At 41.4% G+C, this 19,941-nt stretch overlaps 2 long non-coding RNA genes across 3 annotated transcripts in view; one reads left to right on the top strand and one right to left on the bottom strand.

Annotated features, from left to right (window-relative positions):
- LOC134909449 (uncharacterized) overlaps positions 1-16,056 on the bottom strand; it is a 923,346-nt gene extending 907,290 nt beyond the window's left edge. For both annotated transcript variants that reach the window (XR_010175935.1, XR_010175936.1), the window contains exon 1: positions 15,709-16,056. This is a non-coding gene — a long non-coding RNA (uncharacterized LOC134909449). The remainder of the gene's footprint in view (positions 1-15,708) is intronic.
- Positions 15,797-19,941, top strand: part of LOC134909450 (uncharacterized) — a 46,103-nt gene continuing 41,958 nt past the window's right edge. The window contains exons 1-2 of the long non-coding RNA XR_010175937.1: positions 15,797-15,890; positions 16,488-16,546. This is a non-coding gene — a long non-coding RNA (uncharacterized LOC134909450). The remainder of the gene's footprint in view (positions 15,891-16,487; positions 16,547-19,941) is intronic.

The following is a 19,941-nucleotide window of genomic DNA, read 5'->3' as shown; positions in this document are numbered from 1 at the left end:
TGGAGTCCGAGTTCGCCCGACGTGCCAGCCAAACTCAGACAAATTTTTAAAGGGGCATCATTTACATGGCATGTTTTTACCTTGAAAGTGTTTGCCCCTTAAAAAAAAAAATCTGAGTTCAGCCGGCATCCCGCACGTCAGCCGAACACGGACTCCATTACATCCTGCCCAGAATGTCCACATGGAGGTTAGAGAGACATGTAAAATGTTGACATGGAGAAAGGTTGACATGCTCAAAATGATTACTTACAGTGTCGACACGAAAATGTCAACGTATTTTTTTCTTCTTATTTTAGCTTAACCCTAATAATGTACCATCTACATTCTGGTGTCAATATGTTGACTGGATTTTATGAACATGTTATTTGGTCATGTTGACATTTTACATGTTGAACTAATGTCGCTATCGACATACTGACTGTCAACAGTCACAGCCTGTCAAAATTCTGGTGTCAATAATCTGAATGGAACCCTTCAGGGCTTGGTATCTCTAACAGCCTAGAAGCCCGCATAAAATCCTATGAGGCCTTCTTCTGCTGTGCACAGTGAAGGACTGTGGTAGATATTGGAATTATCTCCTGCAGGCCCTCCATATTATATTAAAGGAATACGTAATATTTGTGGATACCCCCTGAAAATGGCTCCAGTTTTATTTCCTGCTCTGTTTTCCTTCCTGCAGGTGTAGTCATCCATTAAATTTGCCTCACTGACATAGCAGCAAAACATGTTATGTAGTGCTGTACAGAGAATCAGGCTCGGCAACAGGGGAGGGTCAAAGGGGACAGTTATACCGGGCTACACAGTTCAGAGGGGCCCCAAGGCATAGGGTCACAAAAAAATGGGTGCCAGAGCATACTGAGATACTTATTTACATAGTCCTCTCCCCCCGCTAAGTTTATAATTTACTGCTCCGTCCATTCTTTCCCCTTACCCCGCGTACCCTATTACTTGGCCTGGTGCTGCGTTGCCATATAATGCGCCACACCTCATGCCAGGCACACCGGCAGGGTAAAGCCCCCTGCGACCCCCGCTCTTCTGGTGACCCCTTGTCCACCAGAAAACCACTCCCCAGCAACCCTGTCACCTGGGTCACCCGGTGGTGTAATAATGTGCCCTAGCGGCTGCAGCGTGCCTATACTGTATTATCCTCTGCCCCCCCCACCCCCACCCCACTGCTGCAGAAGGAGTCGACCTGGCTAGCTGCAAGCTGACGACGGTCTGGTAGAATTAGTTTATTTAATTGAAATCCTAATATAAATATGTGTGTATATATATATATAACACATCTGTCCTGGGTACAAGTTCAAGGGGGGGAAGGGTGGCAGGGGGGCCCCAGAGGCAGAAGTGTTACAGGGCCCCAAGATTTCTGTTGCTGGCCCTACAGAGAATACTGTATGTAACCATTCACTCAGACCCTGTCCCGCTGGAATTTAAGTCGAAAAATAACCAAACCAGTATGTTTAGGAGAACACATATCCAGACCCTTTTCCTGATGGTATTCAATGTTACCGAGTATTTGCACGTTTTGTGGAAGGCTCCGTCCATTCTTTAGAGTACAGTAGTCTGCCATCAATACTCAAGCCATGAGGAGTTTAAAAAAAATAAAAATAAAAAATCACTGCACATACTTATTTAAGGGTACTGGGGGAGATTTCTAAAATCTTAGCGATAGATAAAGTGGAGGGAGATAAAGTACCAGCTAAAGTGCCAACTAATCAGCTTATAAGGAAGAGATTTATGATGTCTTGGAGAGCAATAAAGTGTAACAGTTGCCCATGCCAAATGATCAGCTTATACAGTAACTGTCATTTTATAAGCTGTGCTAGAGAAATGACAGTGAGGAGCTATGAGCAACTTCTCCACTTTCTCTCTCTCCAAGATTTGGTAAATCTCCCCTGCTATCCCTAATGATATACAAAAATAGCAGGAAGAAGGTAGAACCATCTTCCTTTAAAGGAATCTTGTTTTCTTCAAATAACTGTCTAATTCTTGTGTGCTTAGAGGCAGTGTGCACATTACAATTCTAAGGAGGTGAGCTTAGCAGAGATTCTATTAATACAGGTTGAGTATCCCATATCCAAATATTCCGAAATACGGAATATTCCGAAATACGGACTTTTTTGAGTGAGAGTGAAATACTGAAACCTTTGTTTTTTGATGGCTAAATGTACACAAACTTTGTTTAATATACAAAGTTATTAAAAATATTGTATTAACTGACCTTCAGGCTGTGTGTATAAGGTGTATATGAAACATAAATGAATTGTGTGAATGTACACACACTTTGTTCAATGCACAAAGTTATAAAAATTATTGGCTAAAATTGACTTCAGGCTGTGTGTATAAGGTGTATATGTAACATAAATGCATTCTGTGCTTAGACTTAGGTCCCATCACCATGATATCTCATTATGGTATGCAATTATTCCAAAATACGGAAATATCCCATATCCAAAATTCCTCTGGTCCCAAGCATTTTGGATAAGGGATACTCAACCTGTAACAGTTTATATAGCGTACGCATATGGTACAGAGGGGTGGTCTTCAGTTTGCCGGCTGTCTGGATCCTGGCGCATAGTATACAAAGTACAACGCACTGATTCTAATGAGAAGGTGGGAATGTTGAAATTAATGTGAAACTAAATAAAGAAAGCACATTTCTAAAGCACTGTGCAGCTCCACCAAAAGTCTTAATCTTTTTTTTTAATGTTCTATTATAGAAAACAGGTTTGTATTGAATGACCATATACTGACACCGGTATTGAGATGCTCGGCAGGAGGGGCAAGTGCAACGCAGCCCTAGTAAGCACGGTGGCAAGCTACACTCGTAACAGGTTCTATTCCCACTCTATGGGTGTCGTGAACACCCACAAGTGGGAATAGTCCCTGCTAGTCGGCATGCCAACTGTCAGGATTGTGGGTGTCTCCCCACAAGGGGCTTCATTGCACTCCCCCCCCCCCCCACACACACACACACCTCCCCGTCGGCATTCTGGAGACCAAGATCCCGGGGTCGGTATGGTGACCTCCGGGATACCGAACGCCGGTCTCCCAATACCAACCGAAAGGCAACATCACTGGTAAAAGTTACAAGAAATAGTAAGCAGATCAATATACCATTCAAAATTATAAACAGATGTAAATGTTCTGTACACCTAGGTTTAAAATGCAAAAGGTTGAGGTTTGTATATAGTATACACATTAGGGGCTTTATTCAGTCAGATGTAATCATTAGGTCGGGCTTTTTTTCAGCAGCAGCTAGCATTTTTTTTTGTGCTTATGTGCATCTTTTTGCAAATGGACCAGCAACTATCTACAACATGGGGTCTGGGATCGTTTCTTGGGCAGATGTGCAGATTAGAGTTGGGCACCAACGCCTGTGTTTTGGTTTTGGATCTGTATTAACTTTGGGTTTTGGTGAAACCGACCTCACGTGTTTTGTATCTATATTTTTTTTTTAAATTGAGACAAACAGCTAAAATCACATAATTTGTGTCGTTTTTGTTCCTACAGTATTATTAACCTCAATAGCATTAATTTCCAGTCAATTTTGACCACCTCACAATATTGTTTCATCCAGTTTTGGCCATATGGCTGCACCAAGGGAATGTGTTTAATTTGATGGCTGTCGGGATCCCAGCGGTCAGGATACCGACGGCGGAATTCCGCCAGCCGACAAAGCTGCCAGCCAGAATCCCAGCAAAACAGGACTGTTCCAAATCATGGGTGTCTACGATTCTGCACCAAGCTACATATGTGTCCTGCTACAACATTGCTGCTGTAGTGAGACTACTATGCGTATGCATACCACCTCATATATATCGCTAGCTGGCTCCCATAGTAGTGAATGCATAGTGGGAGCATACGCATAGAGAACACTGCAAAAAGATACATCTGTAGCTGGCTGACTAAGCTGGTGGGTGAATCAAACATTCGGGTGTTCAATTCGAGGAAGTAAAGGGAGGGGAGGGAAGGGTCTGAACATTTTAATTAATAAGGTGTTTGGCTGGTATTGAAAATTCGACTTATTTGCCTTTTCTCTCCTCAGTTGCTGCTGCTTGAATGAAGCCTCACACGTTAATTTTAATTAATAATTCAATCAATCATTCTGGTATTCTGTTATTGCCTTTTCTCTCCTCAGGTGCTGCAAAATTGTCCCTTTTAAAAAATTAATAAGGACATGCACAATCAATTTAAGTACTCCAGCAACAGGGACTGACACTTTTCTCGCTGAAGTGCTTGGTTTGTTGGGCACCCGCATAACTATTTTTTGGAAGGACAACCTGTGATCACTAGTGAAATGGGTGATTATGAGGGTGTTATTTACAACAAATTATTATAATTTTATGTAATAAAATTTCATGAACTCACTGCATATGATGTAGTATGGAGAAGGTGCCTAAATTGTTAATGTCCCTACTCTACAAACTTTGGCCTCAAAAATGGAGCAGACGCCTTCACAAATGTTGTCAAGATTTGGGTAACCATAATCCCACACCCAAAGAGGTGGCTTTTTTGGTCTTTCTACCCATGCATCACAATGGCTTTCTTTTATCACAGCCAAGAACTGCTGCCACTGGTGGCTGACTTACACAATAAAATCATCCTCATCCTCATAAGCATCAGATAGTACATTAATATCAGATACATAAATAGCCCCCTCTTCCTATTCCACTTCCACACTAGCATCCTTATTTCTATTATGTCATCATCACCATCTTTACTTGTACTGCTCATCCCCAAATGTTCAGATGATGCTGAAATGGTGGAAGGAGGTGAAGGAGGCTTCTCTTTGATGACCGTGTGAAAAATGTCAAACTTACACCTAGCTAGTGTGGACACCCTTAGACTCTCCTCTGGGATTTGTTAACACACAGTTATTCTTCAGCCTTAGTGTTCTTTTTTTGGCACCGATTTATCAGTTTTTAATGTGACATCTCTACCCTCTTTTTTTAATACAGTGAAAGATTTTGATTTCAAGTGCACTTTCCTAAACTTTCTGCCCCCTGGACCACCTTTACAAGATGTTGTAGTACTATCATGACTGGCAGCAGCCATGGCACTAGCACTTGGTTGCTGCTCCTGCTCTTCTATTGACTTATTGTGATCCATATTTACTCAGTGCTTGCATTTATTTAAATGCAGTGGGGTACATCAACTACAGCACACACAAGATGTACAAAAAACAAATAATTATAATTTTTTCGCAAATGACAACTCATGCTGTGGACTGTCAATGCTTATATTTATGCGAATTCAGTGGGGTACAGCAGTGGTTCCCAACCGTGGTCTACAAGTACCCCCAACAGTTCATATTTTCCAGGTCTCCTCACAGGATTGCAAGTGAAATAATTAGCTCCACCTGTGGGTCTTTTAAAATGTGTCAGTGAGTGATGAATACACCAGTTCAACTGCTAGGTGACCTGGAAAACACAAACTGTTGGGGGTACTAGAAAACCGAGGTTGGGAACCACTGGGGTACAGCGCTAACAGCACACACAAGTTGTACAAAAAAGTATTTGAATGTTTTCCACAAGTGGCAGCTGACACGGTGGACTCAAAGTGCATATATGTATGTGAATGTGGTGGGGTACAACACCTACAGCACACACAAGTTGTACAAAAAAATATATGAGGTCTGGGCTGCACTGCCGGCAGTAACAAAAAAACTACAGTGTGCTGTGCACCAGGGGTTAATGCTGCCCTGTATGGAGCCCTGGGCTGCAGCTGCACTGCTGGTAGTGACTAAAAAAAATACAACACCAGTGTGACACCTAGGGGTACACAGCAGCACTAGTGTTACACACTTAGATGTAACTTCCAAGTTCCTGCACTATAAAAAAAATAACAAACAATGACTCCCTAACTGCGCTGTATCTAGCTCAACCCATGTTATTAGCGCCGAGGGGACTGGAGTGGACAGATAGATCAGCTCAGCACTGAAGTGGAGTCAGCACAGATCATCAGCAGCACACAGCTCTCCAGCATCTGATGTGAAATGGCACCTGAATCACCACTGCAGAAACTACTGTAATATCATATTCAAAACCTGCGAGATCCAACGCCAAGATTATGACTTTTTGACTCAATTTGGAATACGAGCCTGGTGGGAGAACCCAAGCCAGGCTGATTCCCTCGAATCCCAGACGTTCAGGTGCGCAGTTTTCAGGAAACCGAACCCACTCATCTCTACTGCAAATAGAGACATTGGGGTATATTTACTAAAATTTGTAATTTTCAGAATGAAGTTAAAATTCAATCACGAATGACATCGAATGTGTGAAATTGCAACTTTTTGAATTTATTACGACTAATTTACTATGCTGTCGTATTCTGCATTTTCGTGTTTTCCGATGTCGATGTCATTCGTATTTTTTGGAGTGAATAGTAAAACACTGCCGACATTAACACAATGAATCTCGGACGGATCTGTGAGATCCGTGCAGGGCTTCATTGTGCACCTTTCGTAAAAAAAATAAAGTGTTAAAAATAAAAATAAAAAATGCGTGGGGTCCCCCCTCCTAAGCAAAACCAGCCTCGGGCTCTTTGAGCCGGTCCTGGTTGTCAAAATATGGGGGGGGAAATGACAGGGGTTCCCCCATATTTCATCAACCAGCACCGGGCTCTGCGCCTGGTCCTGGTGCAAAAAATACGGGGGACAAAAAGCGTTGGGGTCCCCGTATTTTTTGAACCAGCACCGGGCTCCACTAGCCAGGTACATAATGCCACAGCCGGGGGACACTTTTATTGTGGTCCTGGCATTACATCCCCAACTAGTCACCCCTGGCCGGGGTACCCTGGAGGATTGGGAACCCCTTAAATGGATGTAATAAACTTTTACTGTCACGGTGTGTGTGTCCTATTTTTTGTTTGGTATTTTTTTAGTGGTAGTACTACAGGTACCAGCGGGCCCGGTTTTCCACCGCATGCTGGTACTTGTGGTTCTCCAAGTATCAGCTTGCGGGGGAGGCTTGCTGGGACTTGTAGTACTGCTACTAAAAAACAATATTCTGATTTTTTACACTTGGCTATCAGCCCCCCATCTGCCGCCCTTGGATGGGGGGCACAGCCTTGGGCTTCACTCCTGGCCCTTGGGTGGCTGGAGGGGGGGACCCCTTGATCTAAGGGGTTCCCACTCCTCCAGGGTACCCCGGCCAGGGGTGACTAGTTGGGGATGTAATGCCAGGGCCGCCAGGACCACAATAAAAGTGTCCCTGGCTCTGGCATTATGTACCTGGCTAGTGGAGCCCGGTGCTGGTTCAAAAAATACGGGGGACCCCTACGCTTTTTGTCCCCCGTATTTTTTGCACCAGGACCAGGCGCAGAGCCCGGTGCTGGTTGATTAAATATGGGGGAACCCCTGTCATTTTTTTCCTCATATTTTTTCAACCAGGACCGGCTCAAAGAGCCCGAGGCTGGTTTTGCTTAGGAGGGAGGACCCCACGCATTTTGTTTTTTATTTTTAACACTTTCCCACCCCTTACCACTGATAAACATGCACGGATCCGTGCATGCCTATCAGAACACGGTAAAAAAAGCAGGTCTATTTGAAAACAGCTTTTTTTTACGATTTGTATTTATTCACAGCAGTGTTTGGCTATTGCCGGGAGTGTTTGTGAAATACAAATGTTAGTAAATTACCGAGTTCTAGCAAATAACAGGCGTATTTGACCGATGGTGTATTAATTCGTAATTTTTTTCTTGGACTTCAACAAAAATAGGAATGCCCTCATCACTGCCGTGATTTGAGTTTAGTAAATTCCCGAGATGACACTTTGAAGAAAAAACACCATCTCGGGCAAAATCGGGAGCTTAGTAAATATACCCCATTGGGTGTGCAGATGTGGCAAAAGTAAAATGTGTAAAATTTCTATTTAAAAGTAACAAATGTATATTAGCTAGCTGAAAGGGTTTGATTTGTGGGTGCTATAATGCTGGAGCAAGTTGCACAGATGATGATGATGATGATGATGACTGCATTTTGATTAGGTATGTTGTTAAAATTTGCAACCATTTATGCAAACACAGTAAAACTTCTGCAGCTGTGTTGTTAAGGTAACTTTATACTACCCTGAACACAAATAAATAAAGCTTCCCACTCAGTTGGGGAAGGGGGAAGCCTGCACATATATTTTCAAGACAAGATCACATTTCAGATGCCACTTGGATGAATATTACACTGGTCTGCATTTAAAAAAAAAAATTCCTGAGGTCAAGGTTTTCATAGGTGATCTTTTAAATTTAGTGAAATCAAAAATATAACTCATTTTGTTTAATCAGGTCAGGGTTTTTTGCTCTCTCTATCAAGTAAAAAAATGTTTTTAATGCCCAGAGCTATTCAATAATCACTGCCACCAAGAAGTGGGGGGAGGGGCGGGTACTAATTACCTGGGCACGGGCCTGAAGGAGGGTCCCTGGGCAGGACTGTTTCTAGCCAATTTGGCTCCCAGTGCGAGATTTAAAAATGCGCCCCCCCCCCCCCCCCCCCCCCCCCCACATTGACATAACAAAAAAATGCACCCCCATAGATATAAAAAGAAAATGTAAAGGGGTGTGGCATCGGTAAAATGGACGTGGTCTCTGTAAAATGGGCGTGGCCTCATCTGAAAAGACTACCTTACACCCCAGTTTTTGACCTTACACCGACAGATCGCGGTGAGCACAGGAAAAAAATATATATTATGCCATACACAGCAATGCCCTTGATACATTAAATCCCCATTTTGCACATTATGGCAGGCAAGAGTCCCCATTTTACACATTACGGCAGGCAAGAGTCCCCATTTTACACAATACGGCAGCAAGAGTCCCCATTTTCCACAATATGGCAGGCAAGTGTTCCCATTTTCCACAATACGGCAGGCGTGTCCCCATTTTCCACAATACGGCAGGCAAGTGTCCCCATTTTCCACAATACGGCAGGCAAGTGTCCCCATTTTCCACAATACGGCAGGCAAGTGTCCCCATTTTCCACCTAATGGCAGGCAAGAGTCCCCATTTTACACATGATGGCAGGCAAGAGTCCCCATTTTACACATTCCGGCAGAGTGGGGGGGGGGGGGGGGGGGGGAGAGTGAGAGGCTGACATTTACGTTTGAAGCGGTGCTTCCCGCTCTTCGGCCGCCTCTCCCTCGTCTTCGCTGAGCTGGCTCTTACTGAAGCTTGGCTCCCCCTCCTCCCGAGTAACCAGCTCGGGGGGCAGAGTTTCGCAGAATGATGCGATTGCGTCGTGACGTCATGATGCACCCACGTCATTCCACAAAACTCCGTCCCCCGAGCTGGGTACTCGGGAGGAGGGGGGAATCAAAGATCACAAGAAGTGCCGTGGCGGGCGCCCCGTGTGGTTGCACGGTTCGTCCGCCGCAAGAAACGGCACTGGCCCTGGGGGTGGCCTGGGTCCGCTGCCACCCACCTGGGCTGTGGCAGCAGCTGTAGTCTCTTTTGCCTATGCGGGAGTGGGAGTGATCACACTGATTGCGCCCCCCTGTCTATTTGCCCCTGGCACAATAGCGCCCCCCAAATCTGCACTCGCAGAACGGATATGATTTTTCCCCTCATTAATTTGCATAAGGAGCATGGTCACGCCTCTCAAGATTAGACCATGCCCCCTAAGAAAGTACAGTACCTGGGCCCGCCAGTGCTCTCTACACCCCTGTTAATAATATGACAATTTCCATGAGCAGTAACCCTGTGGCTAACGCACGTTAACTCATAGCTCCCAAATGAAGTGCCAGCACCTTTGGAATTACCCCTCGCAGTAATCCCTAGAGGGTGCGCTCCTGAGGCTGCAATAAAAAATCTACATTAAGCAAAACCTCTGGGCTTGCCATGAGAGGTAGCCGGCAGTAATGAGAGGTAGCCAGCAGGTAGCCGGCAGAGCTGCAGCCATATGATAAGTCCTGTGGCTAACTGAATCTGCTCCTGTGTGTGCTTCATATGTAATAAAGTCAGAAAAGCATATAGCTATGAATGAGTGAAACCCTAACAGTGAAGATATTAGGAACAGAGCACTCCCAGAATAGATTTGCCTTCTGGCTCCGAGTCTTATGCCCTTTTTCCCAAGTTGTAAATCTCCATGTTTTATTTGCTGCATTCACATCTCACAGCGATTTGACATGTTTTTGTTTGTTGAATAGAATGTAATAGCAGGGTGAAAAAATCCTATTCGGGCTAAAAGAAAAGACATTTGAAAAAGGAGATTAATGAACTATTTAGAATAAAACATGCATGCTGCTGTATTTAGCACAAAACAGACGACAGAACCTTGAAGTCTGAATGAAAATCAAAGCAAAATAGAAACTGGGACATAAACAAGAAGTCTCTCTTTTATAATTTTTAATGAATGAAATATGCAGATGACACTAAAAATGCAGCTCAAGATAATGAAAGCTGCAACAGAGGAACTGGTTGTGCAATATCAGCACTTCATAGATCTACATATATAGATACACACGTCACACACACACTTGCTTTAAAGACCAGATTATGTAATTAACACATTACGGGGGGGAATTCAAATGTTTGAAAAGATGGTTGGACGGTTGGATGTCTGTTTTTTCCTGTCTATTAGATAGGAAAAAACAGACACTCAACTGACTTTTCAAACAATTGAATCTCCCCCTATGTGGTCAAAATACCGGCAGTCGGGATGACAGAAGGTCAGAAGACTGACGGTGGGATTCAGACGGGCAGAATCCCAAAGTATCCCATAGGTATATAAAGGGATTGGGGGTTAGGCACTAGGGAGAGGATTAAGGTTAGGCTGCAGGGGTGGGGGAGATTAGGGATAGGCCACAGGGGGTGTGGGGGGATGCGGTAAGTCTATGGAAGGGTGGGGTATAAATACCACAATCTGTCAGGATTCTAGCCATCGGGATCATACTGTCAATCTTCTGACTGTTGGGGGCCCAACTGCCAGTATTTCGTACATTAACAAATCTCTCTTCCAAGATCTACAGTATCAAAATTAGAATGTTACCAAAACAAAATTAAATAAATAAAAATGCCTATAGAAGTATACAACCAAATTTCCATTTAATTTCAGATCTCAGACCTCAATATTCTATTTATGATAACCATGGGGGATCAAGTGAGCTTTGTATAGTTGCATCCGGTAATTAAACCTGAATTTGTAATGGCAAAGCTATACAGTACAAATATCTATTATTTTGTGCCTATACTGTATTATTTTTAGCCGAAAATCCAATATCCCTCTTTATCCTTGCTTTCAAGTTTTTAATCAGATTTTGGTGCTCAAGCAATGGCTTCCCATTTCTCAACCATCTGCACTTTGTTTTTGCTAAACCATGTAACCCACTGTACTACAGACCAACCTATTGTACTTGCTTGACTTGCAGTATGGCATGAGATAGTTGGGTGAACCTAACCTACTGGCAATCCATGATTACGAACATATCAGAGGTAAGGGAAGTCTATCAAAAAAGGTATACAGTAGGATTAGGTGTAGGACTGGCTTTTACTATGCAAAAGTCTAAATTTTAATTTTTATATGCCAAGCAAAAGATGAAAAATTAAATGCATCTTTTTAAGATTGTACAAAATTATACAGTTACATGACCATATCTCTTCTTGGACTATGGTATATATAATTATGTCGATGATTATGCTTTATGAAATACAAAATAAAAGTTTTTTTAATCAAAAACTAAAAGTGTACTCAATGGGCCACACAAGGTTCAATACAGCTTCTCTCTCTCTCTCTCTTACTTACTGTACCTTCTTCAAACACACAAAGGTGTTTTTAGTACCCCTGCCTTGTGAAGGGATACGATCATTAGGTCGACAGCACTTAGGTCGACAGTCATTAGGTCAACATGGTCACTAGGTCGAGATGTACTAGGTCAACATGGAAAAAGGTCGACTTGAGTTTTACACATTTTTTTTTAACCTTTTCCATACTTTACGATCCATGTGTTCTACGATTGGAAACGATAACCTGTGCCGAGCGCAGCGGTAGCAGAGCAAGGCATCTTGCCCAAAGCATGGCAAGTGAAGCGAGCCATGCAAGGGGACACGGTACACTAATTGGGGTTCCCCATCACTTTACGAAGAAAACAACACCAAAAAAGTAAAAAACTCATGTCGACCCTTTTCCATGTCAACCTTGTTCATGTCGACCTAATGACCATGTCGACCTAATGCATGTCGACCAATAGTGGTCGACCTAATGACTGTCAACCTAAGTGTGGTCGACCTAATGACCCATACCCCTTGTGAACACATCAATAAGAAGTTTAGGGAGAAAGGCAGCAACAATATGCCACATTTAAATGAGGCAAGCTGTAGTAAAAAAATGGACAGTTTCCTTGGACTATTGGTGCGGTCAAAGAGGGACCCAACCAATCAGGGTTTACCACACAACAGGTAATTAGGATTTTGTATTTTACCAAGAAAATTTTATTTGTTTTCAATTTCCTTTTAAGACAAATTCTGTAAAAAAAAGTAACAATATTCCTAATAAAAAGTGACAAAAGTAAGCATATTAACTATGAGAAATAGAATTCCCTCTTAACAAACCGATCTTTAGGAAAATGTATTATTAAACATTTTTAATGCTCACACTTTTATTCCATCTTATGGGTAATTGATAATTATCAACTGTTTCAATGACAATCTTTTTTTATCATTTGCATCTTTGATTTTTGAATAATGTGCAAGTTATGTTATATTATTACTTTAATACTGTTTGATCCTTGGTTCATGCTTCTAGGATAAACCCCTAAGGGGACTATTTATTATAGGAAGAAGATGCCTAAATCTGGAAATAATGGGTTATCCAATGCAGTGCATGTTTGACCTGTCTAAGAAGATGCCAACTGGCTACCAAAAAAGTAAGTCTATGCTTATTCCTGACAGAACAGCATGCTGTGGAGCGAAGTATCAATAAGCTACACAGCAATATTTTAATTATAAATACATATAATAAAAGATCTCTTGTATCACTACTTTTTTGTTAAATAGACCCCAAAATATGGAATGTTAGAATTAGACCATTATATAGTGCTGTCCTATTATAGAAATACAGTAGGTGTGCTAATACAAGGTACCCAAACAGAAGATGAAGAAGAATGGGCGGAGGAGTTCCTAGTTTCTCTTTCTTAGTAAATACTGTGACAGGTCCAAGGTAGATTTGACTTTCTTGAAATGTGTAAACTTGTGTTTCTCATATAATGGTAATGTGGGCTAAGGTTAACTACTTATCTGCTTGAACAGGCTGCCTGTTAGACCCATTTTTAAGGGCTCCTGTTTTCCCAGGCCAAACTTTCACACTGATGAGTTTATGGTTTTCCACAGGTAAATATTCTACAAAACAAAACATGTACGAATATATAAGTACACCTACTGCATTACAGCAATAAGGCCTAGATTTTTGAGTAATTGGAGAGAGATAATGAAGAGAAAAATGTAATGTACCAGCCAATCATCTCCTACTGCCATGCTACAGGTTATGTTTGAAAAATGACAGCTAGGAGCTGATTGGTTGGTACTTTATCTCACTCTACTGTATCTCTCTCCAAGCTTCTATAAATCTAGCTCATACTGTAGTCTACTCAAACATTTTTACTTTTGCACATATGTTGCATGTTTTGGGGTGTACTACAGACTAGTGTGAACAGGGTCATCAGAAGTTTATTGCACTGTTAAACACATCAGTCTTAGTAGAATTGTTCAGGAATAAAAGATTAGACGGGTGATACATGAATGATGACAATGGATTCTTAGGAAGCACATACTGTTGGTCAAGTTTACTGCTGTTTAAACATTACAACATATTGTAGCTGCAGATTGTCCCATCTGTGCTTGTGCATGGGTGGAAGAAATAGAAAACACTCTTGTACATACATACAAACTTACTCACTCTGTAATCATTGGGACAGATGTATTAAGCCTGGAGAAGGCATAAAGAAGTGATAAAGCGGTGATAAGTGCAAGGTGATAATGCACCAGCCAATCCGCTCATAACTGTCAATTTACATATTGGAGCCGATTGGCTGGTGTATTATCACCTTGCACTTATCATTACTTTATCACTTCTTTCTGCCTTCTCTAGGCTTAATACATCTGCCCCAATATGTGTTAGAGCGCAAGATGAGTAAGCAGGTAATGGATAGAATACCAGTATTTAACTACTTGGCCTAACATTGCAAAAATATAATTTACTACTTCTATTCAGAGATATTTCTTTTTTATGAAAATCAGAAAATATGGAATGTAAACAGATATACATTAGAATAAAGTTTACAAACATTAACATTTATTGAAGTGCTTGATTATCACACCTCAATACCGTATTGTTATATATGTTTGTCACTACAACAGTTGTGTTAGCATGAAATGGATGCCATCACCAATACACTAAACAACAAAAGTAAATCCATCTATACTACAGATTTTCATGCATAACTGAATATAACCATCATGCCATTATTAAGTCTTTTCATTCCATTAGTTGCAAAACAGCAAAGGTAGATATAAAAAATTTTTATTGTATACTAATGACATACAAGAAAGTACAGCCAGAAAATGACAGACTTGCAGTACATTGACAGAGGGCTTCAATTTCAAAGTTGTGCTAAAGTAAAGAAACATACAGTATCCAGGTATTGTAAAGGACAATACAGCATACACATGTCATTGCTGAAATGAGGTATATGCATGCATGGGAACCAAATTTAACACGTGTGTAACCTTATAGCTCCTACCATGTTCTGGAATGCAGTATCTTAAAGTGCAATGTCTACAATTAAAAAAAGAGAACTTACTACATAGTTAATAATCTTTTTCTGAAATAAATGTATAATAATGTTTAATATTAAATTAACAAACACACACTACGGGGCACAATTGATTATTAAAATGCACAATGTTTAACATTATTAACAAATATATAGTCTAACAACAGAAGACTACATTTAGCCACGTAGTTTCTGACACAAATATCATACAAAATCTCAATCTTGGTTTTGAACGAAAGAATTAAAAAGTTTCCAACTACCTGGGCGCACAAGTTAAAATACAAACTAAGTGCCAATATGATGAAACATAATACTTGCCAGAGTTTTACATATGTACTGTATCTGACTAATACTTCATTTAGCTCTGATGTCTTGATTACATGGTAACTATTGCCTCATCGAGTTTTGCTACCAACAGGGTAGGGAGAAGAAAGTGCTGCACTTGAGTGGACTACACTATGCAAACAGGTGAAGATGTAAATTCATTTTTACAGTTTAAACTCCTAACTCCATAGCACCATTGCTCGAAGTTGTTTTTTTTAAATGTATTTATAGACATAAGATGCTAAACAAAAATGGTGGGATTACAGATAATAAAAGCAAACTGTCTGAACGTGACAAGTAAAATACGATTAATCCAATAGTATGAGATAAAAATCTGAATAGTTTATTTTTCTGTATGAAGACTACGCCTACAATTGGCAAGTGTGCATTCAAAAATCCCAAAACAACATAGCACAGCTAACCATGCTTAATAAATAACACAAACCTTAGGAAAACACCTAAAAAGTCATGTAAAATCATAGTTATCCAACTAAACAGCAAACAGTTCAAGTCACTTCACTTTGTAAAAAAGAAAGAGCAAACTTTAAACTTAGATGGCTTTTTACCCTTGAGAGATCACCTTTAATACCCACAACAAATGACAATGTAAGAAAAAAAATGAAAATACCTTAGTAAACCCCAAGGAAACACTGTGGACAAACAGATTATGTTATATATCTCTTCCTCCCCATTCTTGGGCAGCCTCTCCTCTCTGCGGCTGAAAGCAAATGCTCTGAGACTCAGTCGCATATTTAATTAGAAGCAAGCTGCTTCCACTATCAGTGTGTGAATCTACCTCTCCAATCTCTCGTGAGTCAATCTTTCCCATCTCTGATTTTCTTTTATATTTATGCTAGAATATTTAATTGTAGACAAAAGGTTACTCTGGCTGTATTCACTGCACAGAGGCAGAATAATCTGCTTTAAAAGGCTTGACATTTCAGGCTTTTCAAAAAGGCTGAAAAAATTATATCCCTGCTTTTGTTAATCAATGAAGTAGAACTCTCCTGAACAAAAGAATTAAATTGCTTGGTTGGTTTAATAAAAACCAACAGAAATAGCTGCTTCCTCTGGGCTGTATTGTGTAGGCATGGCACATGCTTCCAGAACTGTAATTCCATATGATTCAGGGGCAAAACTCTAATTTCTGCACACAGTTGGATTTTAAATCCTTTTCAAACACTATCCATTCTGGCTGGTTCTCTGAGGACAGATTTATCATTAAACTTGACTCTTTTTTTAACCAATGCCACAGCTTTAAAGACCTTTAATTTTTGGGGAGGATTAATCCTAGGGAAACAATGAGCTGTCCTCCCACCTGACCTAATAAATACAGTGATATCACTTTCTGACAGCAGTATTCATTTGATTAATTAACTGTTTGTGTGATGTTTCTGCAATTTTCAGGTGCACATTTGTGTGAATGAGGAGGAGAGGAGGTCATGCCCTGAATGTAGGATATTGGGGTGAGATTATTTACTTCATTACATAACACTGATGTTTTGACAAACTGTCAGTTATAAAGCTTAGAGACAGAGGGAAAACATTTTTTTTGTACTGGAGATTTCTTTCTATCCGTAACGCAAAGAGATAGTGTATTGTTATTTCTGGGGATAGCAGATCTTAGAACGTTACTTTCATTTCTTTTAATTACTTATTTAAGCATCTCCATTGCACAAACAGCCTACACTTCAGAATTCATCAAAATTAAGAGCATATTAGTTAATGTAATTGAGCAGCATGAATTCCAATAGTTACTTTGTGTACATATATGCAAACCAAATATGGCATATGATTTATCAAATCGAACATTACAAACAGGTTATTTACCCCATCCACATATAAGAGGCGATGCAGAGTGAGCACAGTGTTAGTTTGCAGAGCGTAACTTGTGTGATCTCATTCTGTGCAAGCTCTGAAAGTGAATGTGCATGTATGCAAGATTGCAGACCTAGATGCATCTGTCACTTAAGGCCCCCTACAACTGCGGAGGTGGGATAGTGCATAGGTCTGCAAACTCGGTCCTCAGTACCCAACACAGTGCATGTTTTGTAGGTCTCCTCACAGAATGACAAGTGAAATAATTAACTCCACCTGCGGACCTTTTAAAATGTGTCTGAGTAATTAATACACCTGGGCACCTGCTGGGTTACCTGCAAAACATGCACTGTATGGGGTAATGAGGACCGAGTTTGCAGACCTATGGCATACCTCCCAACATGACCCTCTCCAGGAGGGACAGAATGCTCTGCTCCTGGATTTCCCTCTTAATTTATGATTGCCATCACCTGTGCTGAAACACCTTTCTTATCCATTTACCTGTTCAAAACAGGTGCCGGCAGTCGTATATTAAGAGAAAAGTCCAGAAGCAGAGCTTTGTGTCCCTCCTGGAGAGGGTCATGTTGGGAGGTATGCTATGGGATCGTGAAAAGGAAGGACTGACCAAGGCTTAGTACACAGGTTCTCAAACTCGGTCCTCATGACCCCACACGGTGCATGTTTTCCAGGTCTCCTCACAGGATTGCAAGTTAAATAATTAGCTCCACCTGTGGACCTTTTAAAATGTGTCAGTGAGTAATTAATACACCTGTGCACCTGCTGGCATACCTCCCAACATGACCCTTTCCAGGAGGGACAAAATGCTCTGCTTCTGGACTTTCCTTTTAATTTATGATTGGCAGCACCTGTTTTGAACAGGATAATGGATAAGAAAGGCGTTTCACCACAGGTGAGGGCAATCACCTTTCTTATCCATTATCCTGTCCAAAGCAGGTGCTGGCAATCATAAATTAAGAGGAAAGTCCAGGAGCAGAGCATCCTGTCCCTCCTGGAGAGGGTCATGTTGGGAGGTATGTGCTGGGTTACCTACAAAACATGCACTGTGTGGGGTCCTGAGGACCGAGTTTGAGAACCTGTGGCTTAGTACAATAAAAGTGTGCCTATGCAAATGTGGACCACGCAAACCTGCAAAATAAAAAATCATATACACACCTTAGATGGCAGACATTTTGTACCTGCTACAGGGCAGGTGCATATCCATGTGTTTGATTACTTTTTAGAGTTGTATGCAAAACATTTCACCATCAGCCCCATAATATGCATGCATAGTAGAAAATGCATGGCCTATTTATTTGGGATGTAGTCACCATCCCAGTGCTCGGGATCCCAGTGGTCAGCATGAGCATACTACACCAAAATGACGGCAGGGGGCCCAGGACTATTCCCACTCGTGGGTGTCCACGACACCCATAAAGTGGTAAAAGAACCTTTGGCAAGCGCAGCAAGCCACCAAGTCCACAAGGGACTTTGTTGCACTCGTCCCCCTGCTGGCACAAAAACCCAACCCATTTATTTGATGAGAAACTGTATTTAATAGATATGGTTAAAAGTTGTTTACCTGTTTTGTAAGCATAGATAAAAATAGGTTTCCATTTAATGACATCTACACTCAGTGGAGGTCATTTAAAAAGTACCATTCTGTAAAAAACAGATCAGTTGCCCAGCATGAATTATGTGGCATTAGATTTTCAGTGAGAGCAGTGTGTAGTAAATGTAATGGGCAGTGGCATATTTATAATTGGTGCAGTGTGTGCGGTGCACACAGGACTTCAGAGACCAGGGGGACCCACACCGCACCCCCTGCCTCCATTTTGTTTCAGCTCTCTGGTCTATCACAAATCTCCTGGTAAATGGGGTAGCGTATGCGTAGTAAGGAAATCTCTGGGAAAATGGACACTGTGCCATTTACCGAGAGATTTGCACATGCGCAATAGAGTTTGTGCTCCTCTAGTGCTCAGACTCTATTGTGGTTATTGGGCACTGGCTTCAGAGGATGGGACCCAGAGGGAGGAGGTTGCACATGGGACTCCTCTGTTAAAGCACCCCTGGTAAGGGGGCACAATATGAACTGGAGGACACTGTAATGTGTCATAATCAGACATGCCTATTGCAATGAGGAGGGCACTATAATGTTACATAATAAGAACTAGGTCACTTTACTGTGGAATAATAAGAACTGAGTCACATTAACTGGGGAACGGTAACATGACATAATTTTAACTGGAGGGCACTCTAATGTTGCACAGTATGAACAGGGTGCACTGTGTGCCATAATGTGAATTGGGGATAGTGTGTGGCATAATGTATGCTGGCAGCCTTACAATGTGACATCATGTAAACTAGGGCACTACTATGGTTCAGAAAATGAACTAGGGCACTAGTATGGGGCATACAATGAATAACCGCTACGGAGAGGTGTCTCTCAAGAAGCATTGGGACAGGTGCCCCTTCAATATGTTGTTGTGTGGCCCACAACATTCTGGTTATACCCCTGCCAGAAACTATTACAAGCCACAAATACATGTTTGGCAGAATGTTTACACTACAGAAGAGAATCCTGGTATGAGCTATTCTGAACACACCAGATCAATCATTCATCCTTACCTCTATTTATTACACCAGGCTACCATTTCTGAGATTATATAGTCCCCCAACTACACCACCACCACCACTACATTCACCCACCTATCTATTTACCATGATTGAAAAATACATGAAATGGTTCTTTACACACTTAGCCTTGAGTCTCTTATATACCCCAGTTGGACACATCTCCAGCTGTTCTGAAGGACCATCTGTAAAGTCCCGGACATCACTCCAAAGATGGATCAGAATTGTAAAATCTAAGTGCACTGGGGCAGATGTATTAACCTGGAGAAGGCATAAGGAAATGATAAACCAGTGATAAGTGCAAAGTGATAAACGTACTAGCCAATCTGCTCCAGTATGTAAAGTAACAGGAGCTGATTGGCTGGTTCGTTTATCATCTTGCACTTATCACTGGTTTATCGCTTACTTATGC

The sequence above is a fragment of the Pseudophryne corroboree genome, chromosome 4 (genome assembly GCF_028390025.1).
Source record: "Pseudophryne corroboree isolate aPseCor3 chromosome 4, aPseCor3.hap2, whole genome shotgun sequence".
Classification (NCBI taxonomy): Eukaryota; Metazoa; Chordata; class Amphibia; order Anura; family Myobatrachidae; genus Pseudophryne; species Pseudophryne corroboree.
This window is presented reverse-complemented; position numbering and strand designations above follow the sequence as displayed.